We start from the raw sequence: 13,861 nt of genomic DNA, 5'->3' as shown, positions 1-13,861 counted from the left end.
AACCAAATAAACGCAGAATGTGTCCATTGGACACTGATAATGCCCCAGCTATCATATACTAGTATAACATTATAAAGTGTCATGTTTGGACGTATGTGCGTATAGACGGACAAGGGTAACACTTAGTGTCCACTCCAAAGCGGCGGGGAATAAAACAATTCGGACGTTTTTAAACTAAAAATGTGCCCACCCGACCAATACCGGGTCCCGATTATCCCTAGGACCCATATGATCAGGTCGATCTGGTCTGGTAGAGATCAGGCTGAGATTTGTGAATAGTTGATTTGATCTAGCTAGTCGAGTAAAGATCGTGTAAAGATCGTGAATTGATCGTAATCATCGAATAAGTATTTATTTTGTTGTCGGGATGGAGTCGTAATGGCGTCTTTACGGAGTCGTGAATAGTCGAGTTAAGGTCGTGTACAGTGGGATGGTGGTCGATGATCCCGATTGTCAAAATTTCCACGACCAAGAGCTCAACCAAATTCTTGATCGGGCCTGTTTACGACTTATTCCCGACCGTCATCCGACTGTACACGACCTTAACTCGATCATTCACGACTCCTTAAGGACTCCATCACGATAATTCCGATCAATTCACGATCTTTACACGATCTTAACTCGACTATCTAGACCAAATCAACTATTCACGGTCTCAACCTGATCTCGACCAGACCAGATCGACCAGATCGTATATGGGTCGAGGGATAATATGGAGTTGGTCGGGTATGCATATTTTCCGGAAATTTTTATCCCCCGCCGCGTTGGAGTGGGCATTACGTGTTACCCTTGTCCGTACGTACGTCCCAACAATATTAGTTTGCGTTCTCTAATTATATTTTGCCTCAACCAAATTTTATGAAACGCCATATACACAATGCTTATTACCATAAAACACAGTTCATATGCGAATTTGGCTGACCGTTCTTGCGTAATGACCCTTTATAATGTTATATATGCTAGCTGGACACACTCTCCGTTTATTTGGTTATATTCAGTAGAAGGTCTGAGTAAAATTATACATTTAAAATATCTACATAGAAATAAAGCAGATGGATTTGTGGGCAAGGTGGTAAGAGCTCAGAGAAACAGGTTAACAGCTGTAACGGAGCTTGAAGAGTGCATAGAATATGATGAAGAGAGGAACAGGCTCCGAGATATCTAGGTGAGGCAGTGGCTGACACGATGACCACTGCATATGTGGGCAGTATGAGAGACTTGCACTAACTCAACAAAGAGGAACCCAATGCTTATAAAAACTTACTCATAGTGGACACTGATATGTAATGGTAGTTATTTTGCTCTTTTTGGGGAAATGACACCACAAAATGAGATTTGTCACTGGATTAGTACTTCTGATAGTCAGCAATGTACATAAACTTTACCACCCCTTGCTATCTGACAAATAAAGCGTACTGTGTGTGTCATATATTGTGCATAAGTATGTAATAAGTATTTTTCATAGATTTGAAATCCAGTAGTTGAAGGGTTAAAGATATTCATTTTATTTTTGCTGTATGACAAGTTGGCAACAACCTGCATGTATTTGCTAAAAAAATATTGCAAAAGAGGGCAAAGATGTCACATATTTCCGCCAAATTTTACCCAAAGTAGAATTTCAATTCCCTGGAGTGATACCTTTTATGAAACTGTTTACAACTTGACATTATATATATCAAGAGATCAAGAGTGCATTTTTGGTAAACGTTGTGTGCCGTTTGTTATAGTTTGTTAAACTTTACAGAAGCAGAAACAAATGCATCGTTTAATCACAGTTTGCTGACCCTGTTTGAACTGTCAAAAACGCATGCACATAGAAACACGAAACCCACCAAAACCTGGGAAGATCTCAGGTGGTCCGGAAGGGAAGAAAATCCTGCAATTTTAGCACCGGCGGATTTTTCAATAATAATGAATGTTATTGCACAATTACTTTCATATTTGAAAAATCCGCCGGTGCCAAAGTTGCAGGATTTTCTTTCCTCTCGGAACAACTGAGATCTTCCCAGGTTTTGAGGGGTTACGTGTTGCTAAGTTTTTAGTCTCTATGTAATGTGGACTGCTGTTTGTTTTCTCCTTGGTTTTCGTTTTTGGCTATGGCTGTGTCGGTTTGTTTTCGACCTTTGAGTTTGATTGTTCCTTTGGTGTCTTTTGCCTCTCTTTAAAAATGTTACCTCTCCTTGCAAAAGTAAAGACACGTACTGTGCATGGAAGAATTTTTGTACAATAAAAAAAAAATGTTGCCAATATATTTTTGCGGAAGCAGAGTTATAAGAGGTAATCAGATCTGCACACACTTTTAGACAATCGTGTAGCAGTCGTGTATTCTCGTGTATGGCCGAATAGAGATCGAAGAGTGGTCGAATGTGGTCGCGAAGGGATCGGGTATTGGTCAAATTGGTCTAGGATAAAATAAATATAGAAGTCGCAGTGATCTGGAAGCGATCGGACATTGGTCGAGTTAACCGTGAAATGATCGGACATTAGTCGAGCAAAGGTCGAAATGATCGAGTCTGACTGGTAAATTTTTTGTATTCCCACCAAACTCGATCTCTATACCATCCTTTCCCGATCAATTCGACCGTTACTCGACAATTTCCCGATCTCTTCTCGGGTGAATTGCTTCTCGATCCTTACTCGAATGATTTTGACATGTCAAAAACTCTCGGGTAGAAAGCCAGATCGATGAAGAGCAAGGTAGACTATCCCGAGCATGCTTGTCGATTGAGTCAGACCAGTCTCCCGATCACGTAATTTGCCTTGATCGCCGGGCTTGATCGACTTGATCTGATCGGCAGTGTGAACCTAGCTTAAGATAAAACGACATCAACTCAATAACAGACGATGGACCAGTTCATAGTCGCATCTCCTAAACTGACATTTGTGTGACATTCAGCATAAGAACTGAAGAAACAATAAAAACAAGTCTTGAATTTCAGCACGTTTTTTTTTTAGCTTTTCATTAAACGCAAAGATACTATCGATTTGTTGGCGAATTCTAATATTCTCATAAAATAACAAAGGCGGTCACTTTGGAAAAGTCGATAAGAGTACTAACTTAAGGGCATACGATACAGTTACAGGGGAGGTTTTAATATTAGAGATTTCCAATAAAATGACATACGTACCTAACTCGACGTACGCACGTAACGGGACCGGTTATTGCTAACCAATTAATTTTGTTAAATGCGTTACTCAAGTTTTAACTAAGCATTCGGATTTCCTAAACTATGAAATCCATTCCTAATAAATTTTATCAATATCAAATATTTCTAAGATGATGAAAAACGAAAGAAATCATGATTTTTATATATCACGTGATTATTGAGATTCCCGCCTAATCTTCACTGTCATAAGACCACGTATATATACGTATCTTTACCTATCATACGATTCATTTGAGTTGTCTTTCATGGCTTTGACAATGACTGATTTTCAGATATACTTATCTTTGCAAAATTTAATGAACCTTTTATTATTTGATATTTGTATTGATTTTGTTTGTCGTTATCAGATAGATTCTTCTTTTCGATTTTTAATGTTTTATAATATTTAATTTCCGTGGGTATTAATTTATATAGATTTTGTCGTAATTTCAGGAAAAAAAATGAACTCAAAATGTTAATCAGAACGTGTCTCTATTAAATTTGATAACTGGGATTGCATCATACTTTATTAAGTTTTATTTTAAACGTTCTCTTCTTCTGCACTTAATCTCCTCAATTTACAATCTTCTAAAAAGAAATCAACAGGGAAAACGTACGTCAACGGGAAGTGAATATTAAAAAAAAAAAACATTAATACAGGTCATGTACTTCTTTTAATTTTAATAGTTGACATATGCTTTTCTTTCAAATGAAAGTCAACGAACATTAAAAAAAGAAAATTGTAGTTGATAATAAAGTGTGTAAATAAATGTGTACACCAATTCGTTATATAGATTGTAATTTGGAAGTTGTACTTGATAAGCAAGTGATGACTAATAATCTGCATTGACCACTGTGGATAGTAAACTATCAACTTATCATAGTACATAGTAATTGGCTAAAAATATCCTGTACCCAGGCCAAGTATTTCTGATTAAAAGTCGATGAGAATGTCTATTTACATAGTTGTTACATTTTTGAGACAACTATAATGTCACTTCAGTCTTTACGGGAATTTTCTTTTTACTCGTATTCATCCGATTAGAAGTAGATTTTAAAGCTATCGCATATATTGATTGAGTTAGCGAAAATTTTAAGTTTCAATTTTTGTCCCGCTTTGGAGGTATATATATATATATATAAGTGACAACTATGCGACAGATCCAATGACAGGATCACCAGTGAAGGTGTTACACGACTGAAAAAAACCATTCTATATTCATAATAATATACTTGTATATATGGGATTGACTGGTAGCAGGCTAGCCTCGAATACAAATTCAATTATTTTGTTGGACCCCCTGATCGAATGACTTTAAAACTATTTTTCGGCTTCTCCACCAAGCATGATTCATTCACGAGCAAGAGCAGGTATTGGTTTACTCGTAAAAAGACTAGTGTGTCTTTATAGTGGTTACGCTCTCTTGTTACCTAGCATATGAAAATGCAACTCTTAATTGTCGGGCATGTTTCAAAAGGTGTATATATGTATTTATCATTATAATTAATTTTTATCATCCTCAATATATATGTAATATTTGTCGCTGGATATAAGACATACATCAGTATCATCATCATCATAAGTACTATAGCTTGAGGCTTAATCTTCGTCGTAAGTACATGTATTATATATAGCTGTAGGCTTCTTCGTCGTACGTATAACGTGAGGCTTAATTCGTATCTGATATTTTAGCCAGATTATGTCGAGAACTTATTTTACGCATGCATCTCTATGATACATAGTTTTTATAAATATCCAAGTTAAAGCCAATGGAGATCGTTTATCAAATGATCATGTCACAATTAAAACAGATAGAAAGGGATTGACTCGTAAGACTGAAACGAAGCATAAAAACAGCTAGCCATTTCTAGTATTTCCAAATCAGCTCATGTACCGAAATGATAGTATCCACAGCTGCTGAACACTATTTTAAAAACAACTACAACTAATAAATAAAGAATAATTATCCTGTTTATAATATTGATCAACTATGTCGTACTGTTACACCATTGTCCTAGTAAGGATGTGACTGTCCCAAGTCAGGAACCTTTAATTCAGTGCTTATCGTTTGTTGTTGAGTTTTCGTTGATTTGTTTTAACATTAATTGGGCTGCTAGTTTTAGTTGTTTTACATTTGTCATTTTGTGGCCTCTTATAGCTGACTATGCTGTATGGACTTTTCTCATTGTTGAAAGCCCTTCGTTGGACTATAGTTGTTAAAATTTCTGTGTCATTTGGTCTCTTGTGAAGAGTTGTCTCATTGGCGATCATACTACACCTTGTTTTTTTTGTACATCACAAATTAAGAATAAAACATTCATAGACAGTCTAGAAAAGCGAGACCAGTGGCGGATCCAGGGGGGGGGGGGGGGTTCCGGGGGTGTGCACCCCCCTTTATTTTTGCCGATCAATGCATTTGTATCGGGACATATGTTTTGCACCCCCCCTTTGCCCTGGGTTAGCACCCCCCCTTTCGAAAATTCCTGCATCCGCCCCTGGAGACCTTTTGTCATGTCAAAAGTACAGAGTATCTGTAGGACCATTAGTGGTCATAACTGTTTAGGAGATTTTATGTAGTGCCCATGTGTCCATTAGATTACACGTCAGTATCACATGTCTGTGTTCAGTGAGCTACTAAATCACGGGGAAAATCCAATTCAGTATGTAGTCTTAAACTTTTAAATCACATGCGAGATGCCTAATGTTCAGACATTGTTGTTTTTAAAAAGTATTTATCAAAGTCAAACGACAATCATTTAAGTTTTTTTTTCGTGCAATACAATTTGTGATCATGACCGGATCCAAGATATTTGAAAGAGGGTGTAGTTTTCTATAATTGAATTTATACTGACGAGCGGAGCGATGCAAAAAACAATTTGGACAATTATACGCTAAAAATGATATGGATTTTAAAACTTATTGTGCGATCGAAAAGGGGGAGTACGCCCTCTAGTACTACCCCTGTATCCTCGGATGCAAGTTTAGGTATAATACTTAAACAAAAACCTCGCCTCATAATTTGGTATAGGTAAAGACGAAAAAGTATGAATTTCTGCCCATATCAAATTATCTTCAATTAAATTATAGAAAAATATTATTTTGTTTTAAAAGTCGAGTACACCTTTTACATTCGGGTGTGTTGGAATCTACTTCAAACGTTAAATCTTTTTAAAACAAGAAAAAGGCAACCTTCTCGCTTCGGAATTCGTTATTTTAATATTTGCATGCTAACTTTCGTCTTGGTAGTTTTTAAAATTCATAATTGTGAAGAACTAAAATATGGGTCAAGTGAAATGACAAGAAATGATGGGTGTGTTTGATTACAAGTTGCTAATTTACTTGTTCCATTATATTATTTGTGTCAATAAAATCATTCAAAGTTTAATGAGAAAATATTTAAAGAGTAAAAAAATTAGTTGGGGTTGATTTTTACTGACGGTATATTCCAGCAAACAATGCGTGTTCAAAGAGCAAAACATGCATGCAGTGTATGCTCCACTCCGTCATGCTTCAATGCAGTAGGACGAAATACGTTGAGTTAGGTCGGTTATGTCGAGTAAAGTCATTTTATTGGAAATCTCTATTGTTTCTTACGTAGATTGCTATTTTCGCGACGTCAAACTATGACTTATCGGGAAAAGATTCAGTTTTCGACTGATGTTTATCATTCAAACTTATCTAAATTGAAAACGAGTTCATGGACCCCTCTTTTTTTTTAAATGTCATTTGGTTTTTATAACGTAAGAAGAACATGTTTGCCAATTTTCATGACTGAAACATAAATATTTTTTCTACATTCGTGAACATTTGATAAATATGAGTTATTTAAAAAAACAAAGTTCACAAATTTAGAGAACTTTTATATAAAACAGAATTTACTAATAATTTAGCAAAAAATATCAAGAAGTGTTTATTTTTTAAAACAAAAAAGTTATGTTTTTCTGTCGAAAGGGAAAATACGTCCACAAATCCGAATTTTGAGCAAATATATAAAATTTGGACCTCATTTTACTAAAAAAAAAAAGGTGGCACATGCAGGTATATTTTTTTATTACATGGCAATAACAATCAAAACCAAGGAGTAAACAAAGACTCAAAAAACTAAAGGACATTTACATCAACAGTTATAAATAATAATTAAGAAACAACACGAACTCCACTAAAAACCGGGAGTGAAATCAGGTGCTCCGGAATGGTAAGCATTTCCTGAACCGTATACGGCACCTGTCGTATTATTTCTTTGTTCAGTTCGGTAATGATGGAAGGTTATTATGACTGAGGAAGAATATCAGATATAATTTCTGACACACTTTTGTCATAATCGCCAATCAGCTCATGATGGCGACCGTAAAATTTCTCGAGTGATGACCTTAATTTGATTGATTCATAGCCCTGTGTTAGCAACTTTTGAGAAAGCAGTATTCCTCGTTCAACAAAATCAACGTACTTTGTGCTAGCTCTAGAGTAACGTATCACTTGAGACACATATACTCCATATGCTGGTGTCGCTATTTGATTTTTAAATAAATAAGGCAAAAAATAGCCTTTATCGTTTGTTTATGTAATTTGTACGTGTTTCTCGTTTCTCGTTTTTTATATAGATTAGACCGTGGGTTTTCCCATTTGAATGGTTTTACACTAGTAATTTTGGGGCCCTTTATAGCTTTATGTTCGGTGTGAGCCAAGGCTCCGTGTTGAAGGCCGTACATTGACCTATAATGGTTTACTTTTATAAATTGTTATTTGGATGGAGAGTTGTCTCATTGGCACTCACACCACATATTCCTATATCTATTTATGGAAATTGTCAGAAAAATTTCAATATGTGATCAAAACTGTAACGTATGCCAATAAAGCTAGGTTCATACTGCCGATCAGATCACCTCAATGATCCCGATTGTCCAAATTTCCACGACCAAGCGTGACCAAATTCTTGATCGGGCCTGTTTACGACTTCTACCCGACTTCTGTCCAACTGTACGCGACCTTAACCCGACCATTTATGACTCCATCACGACTCAAACTCGACCACTAATTGAATACATATTCGATAATTACGACCAATTGACGATCTCTATACGGTCTTTACTCGACTAGATAGACTAAATCAACTATACTCTATCTCACCCTGATCTCTGCTAGATCAGATCGACTCAATCGTACAGGGGTCGTAGTGATAGTCGGGCATTGGTTGGATATAAACAATTTCAGTATAAAACATTTGAATATTTTTATATCACCCGCTGCTCCGGAGGAGGCATTAAGTGTTACCCTTGTCCATCCGTAAGTACGTACGTATACGTACGTCCTAACAATTAGTTTCCGTTCTCTAATTTTATTTTGCCTCAACCAAATTTTATGAAACGCAATTCCATAAAACACAGATCAAGTGCGAATTTGGGTAGTGTCGCTGTTACCGTTGTTGAGTAATGACGCTTTATAACGTTATATGCAAGCTGGGGCATTATCTGTGTCCAATAGTTATCAAAAGTACCAGGATTATAATTTTATACGCCAGACGCGCGTTTCGTCTACCTAAGACTCATCAGTGACGCTCAGATCAAAATAGTTAAAAAGCCAAATAAATACAAAGTTGAAGAGGACACGTTCCCCGTTTCTTTGGTTAGAATTAGTAGTTCACAGAAGGACTGAGTAAAATTATACATTTTAACTATCTACATGGAAATAAAGCAGTTGGACTGTTTGGCAAGTTGGTTAGAGCTTAGAAAGACAGGTTAATAGCTGTGACGGAGCTTCAAGGGAGCGTAGAAAACAAACAAAAAGGGATAGACAGCAAAGGGTGCCGAAAAAATCTAGATAATGCAGTGGTTAAAAGCGACCACTGTGTGGGCAGTATAAATAGAAATCACAAAAATACTCAACTCCGAGGAAAATTTCAAACAGAAAGTCCCTACTCAAATGGGAAAAATCAAAAGTATGAGAGACTTGCAGGAGCTGAAGAAAGAGGACCCAAATGGTTATAAAAACTTTCTCAAAGTAAAGTAGGACGCTGATTTGTTATAGGAGTTTTACTGCTCTTCAAAATGAGATTTGTCACTAGATTAGTACTTATGTTAGATAGCAATATGCACAAATATTACCATCCCCTTTTCCTTGCTTTCGTACAAATTAGGTCTACTGTTTGTGTCATATATGTGCATATGTATGTTCATGCAATTAGTATTTTCCATAGATCTGATGCCCGGTAGTTAAATGGTTCAAGATATTTCTTTTTTGTGTATCCATGGCAGCAACCTGCCATTTTAACTAATAATATTGCAAAAAGGGGGTAAAGACGTCATATATTTTTCTAAAAATTTGGCAAAATATACCTTTTCTGAAACTGTTTACATATATATATCACGAATTCAAATAAAAATCATTTGCCTTTCGTCTCATTTAAAAAAAAAATTGTATCAAAAAGCGTCTGAAAAAAAAGGTTTGTTAACATTCAACCGTGCGGTGACATACAGTTGTTAATTTCAATGTCATTTGTCAATGTCTCATTGGCAATTATACCACAGCTTCTTATTTTTTTACTACAAAAATTTCTGGACATACGGAAAATATGGACAGTCAAACAAAAATAGCCCATTAAACAGCTAAAATATAATATTGATGTTCTTAAAAACAAACTTTGAAGGCTACAACAGTCATCAGCTGTCTAAAAATATAATGAATTTTCATGCACAATTACTTTCATATTTGAAAAATCCTGCGGGGTTTAAATGCAGAACTACTTCCCTTCCGAAACACCTGCGATTATCCCAGGTTTTATTGGGTTTCGTGTTGCTAAGTTTTTATTTTTTTATGTTGTGTTATGTAGACTTCTGTTTGTCTCTCGTCGGCTTTTGTTTTTCACTATGGCTGTGTCTGTTAGACCTTTGCGATTGATTGATTGTTTCTTTGGTACCAATGTTTTATACCTCCTTGCAGAAGTACAGACGAAATTTCCATATTTAGCATTGAAGCAACACAAGGGCACATAATCCTTAAATCCTTAAGCCTCGGTCACACCATAACGGATAGCTCGAACGGATGCTTATAACGGATAACTTTTGTTCAATCCGATCATGTCCGTTAGACGTCCAACAATGTGGTGGTGGTATGCCGTAAATACTACACGGACGTTCTTAAGAATGAAATTTTAAATTCATCTACATTCAAGTCCATCCGCTCCACAGAGAGTCATATAGTAAACAAACATATCACATCCACATCAAAGTTTAAGGCTTCTTCTGCATGTGAAGGTCCCTACTATGTATTGGGTACCTAAACTACACAAAAAGCAATTTTAAATATCGTTTCATCTCGGCCTTTAGTAAGTGTTCTACAACTAATCTTTCAACTAATCTTTCAGTGCTTTTAACAAGTTCATTAACTACTATTAAAGATCTTATCATAAACTATTGTAATAAAATATATGAACATAGCGGTATAAACCATTTTTTGGAGTGTAAAAAATTCTGTGGATGTTTTAGATAAATAACGTGCTTTTGATGGTCCTTTTCATTCTGTTAACAGTTTTGATTTTTCTACTCTTTACACTACACTTCCACACTATCTTATAAAACAAAAGTTTCCAATGGTCGTTTGGTAAAGCTGAATGCAAATATATTTGCTGCAACTCATTTAAAGCCTTCTTCTCTAATGAGAAAGGTAAATATGCTAGATATACTTACTGGAGGTGTGATGAGATGATTGAAGCTGTTAATTTTCTCCTTGATAATATTATGTACGTTTCGGCAACAATATTATAGATAGGTTGTAGGTATCCCCATGGGCACTAATTGTGCCCCTTTAATAGCAGACTTGTTTCTGTACTGTTACGAATCACAGTGTATGACTAAACTCAGTAAAGACCCGTCAAAATTGCATTTAATTAATAAATTCAACAACACTTACCGTTATCGTGATGATATTTTTTCGTTAAATAATCAAAAATAATCTCTATATACTGTTATTTACTCTATATACTGAAATTTACCCCAAGGAACTTACTTTAAATAAATCAAATTTATACGGTAATAACCGTCCTTTCCTGGATTTAGATATTTCGGTTTTAAACGGGAAACTCCACACTAAAATTTACGACAAAAGGGACGAGTTTTCGTTCCCTATTATTAATTTTCCATTTTTAGATGGTGATGTTCCTTTTGCACCATCTTACGGTGTTTATATTTCACAGCTCGTTCGCTATGCCCGTGTCTGTTGTGACGTTTTTAATTTCAACGAACGCAATCCATGTATTACTGGTAAATTATTAAACCAGGGATATCGTTACCATAAATTACTTAAAACCTTTACTGAATTTTTCCATAGATATAAAAATTTGATTTTGAAATTTTTGTACCTGTAGAAAACTTATTTCAAACGGGATAGCACATCCTCGTTTTTACGGAAAGGTTGTTAACCGTGCCCGGAAATTTAGAAATGATCCTTGTAAACTTATCGCTCCTTTAAATAAACTTATTCTAAAAGGTTACCAATTCAACACTGTAATAAGATCATTGAATATTGTTTTTATTGGTATAAATATTGATTTTGTTATCAGTAAATTAAAAGCAAACTAAATATTACTAGTATGTTATATACATATACACATTCATGGATCTGCAATCTGGCGATACCTGTAACTTAGCATTGCACAAGGTCATGTTTTTCTCTGACTGTTTATGACGTCTTTTCACTAAATCCATTGGATGTTGGATGTGTACGGATTGATAGTTTAGTCTTAGATGCATGATTCTTTATTAGTTGTTAGTGGCTTTGAACTAGCTGTCAGATAACTGCGAGTGCTCTCAGATATGGGTGCAATCAACAGTTTTTTCTATGACGTCACATTTTGAGGGACCATGCATAAGTGACCCTTAGTGGTGGACTGATTAATAAAGATACTTGTATAAAACTAGATATCACTGGAATCAGAATGTTCTCTAGTTTATAATGAAATAAAAATAATGTGTACTTTTAATATATTAAAAATATTCCATCCAATGAACATGGGGGAAAAAAGGTCTAATTTGAACATAAAAAACTTGAAACCAGGTCATGTGCACACCCATGAAGACATGATCCATGCACATTTTACATAATCAAAACTGTATGAAATTTGTAGGTTTTTACCTGGCCTTTCAAAAAAATCTTGTTTCAGGGTACGGTTTCCTGCTCCGAAAAGAGCTACAGTGGCTGCAAATAAGTTTTTAATTTTCACTGCCAAAAAAACAGGATGTTTACAGTGTTGTCTCCCCTCAATACATGTAAAGTTACTATAATTTTTTAAATTATTTCAATCATTCAACCTGTTTTAATTGAAAGCTTATTAACTTATTTTTACAATCAAATACAAAAAACATGATACTTTTTCACCAATTGAGTAAATAAACAGGGGTTTCCCTCCATGGTTAATTTTAGTCGAGGAATAACCCCTAGTTTGTTTTTTTTTTATACGAAACTGTTTATAGCACCCTATGTTCCTAGTGTCTTTTTGTTGTCGGGATTTACAAGTAACCGGCCACGTCCAATTGTATGTTTGTCCATCTGATGAGTTGAGCCTTTTTCAACTGATTTTTATAGTTCGTTCTTATGTTGTACTGTTATACCACTTGTCCCAGGTTAGGGGGAGGGTTAGGATCCCTCTAACATGTTTGACCCCGCCACATTATTTATGTATGTGCTTGTCCCAAGTCAGGAGCCTGTAATTCAGTGGTTGTCGTTTGTTTATGTGATACATATTTGTTTTTCGTTCATTTTTTTATATGAATAAGGCCGTTAGTTTTCTTGTTTGAATTGTTTTACATTGTCATATCGGGGCCTATTATAGCTGACTATGCGGTATGGGCTTTGCTCACTGTTGAAGGCCGTATGGTGATCTATAGTTGTTTATATCTGTGTCATTTTAGTCTCTTGTGACAGTTTTCTCATTGGCAATCATACCACATCTTTTTTTTTTATTTCTACCGGATGATGAACGGATCTGAAACGGATAAATGCCTATTGAAAATTTCGTGTCAGAAATGCCAATTATTGGTATGTCAGATTTCTGAAAGGTTTATGAATTCTTTTTATTCATAATCGGTCTTAGAGTAAGAACACGTCTTCACAATCAAGCAGCTCTTATCAAGGCCAGACACTGCCCTTGGCGGCATTTTAAAGAACAAACCAAAACCAGTTACACAGAAACATTTGAATATTTATGCAATTTACATGTATTATCACGAGGGTGGTAAAATTTTAAATGCCCTTTACCGTCAGGCGTCTAATTGGTTAACATTTTACTGTGATTCGTCAAAATATCCTTATCGTGATTCGTCAGATGTGTCAAATAATTATCGTTACCGTTGTTTTTGGAAACAAAATGGCGTGATTCGTCAAATTCAGCTGGTTTTTTTTTTTCGTCTAAAAGAAAGTGTACATTTCAATCGTCATGCACTAAAAATTACTGTTTACGCCATTTGGCAAGAATTTTTACCGTTATACGTCATGAAGGTATCCATATTACTACCCTCTATCATTTTCGCCTTTAATTTTCTCGTATATATATCCGTTTTATCCGGTACGCCTCCGTTAGGTGTCCGCTTTATGCGATACTCTTCCGTTGGACATGTACGTTCGAAATCCTAAATCTGTCCGTTTCGTTCCCGCTCGTACGTTGCATATCCGGTGTGTGTCCGTTGTGAATTTGTTTTATTTTGGTCAGTACATCAACGGACTC

At 35.5% G+C, this 13,861-nt stretch overlaps 1 protein-coding gene across 1 annotated transcript in view; it reads right to left on the bottom strand.

The window, feature by feature from the left end:
• Positions 1 to 13,861, bottom strand: part of LOC143079333 (uncharacterized) — a 95,754-nt gene that overhangs the window by 81,199 nt on the left and 694 nt on the right. The window lies entirely within an intron of this gene.

This window comes from Mytilus galloprovincialis, chromosome 1 (genome assembly GCF_965363235.1).
Source record: "Mytilus galloprovincialis chromosome 1, xbMytGall1.hap1.1, whole genome shotgun sequence".
In the NCBI taxonomy this organism is placed as follows: domain Eukaryota; kingdom Metazoa; phylum Mollusca; class Bivalvia; order Mytilida; family Mytilidae; genus Mytilus; species Mytilus galloprovincialis.
This window is presented reverse-complemented; position numbering and strand designations above follow the sequence as displayed.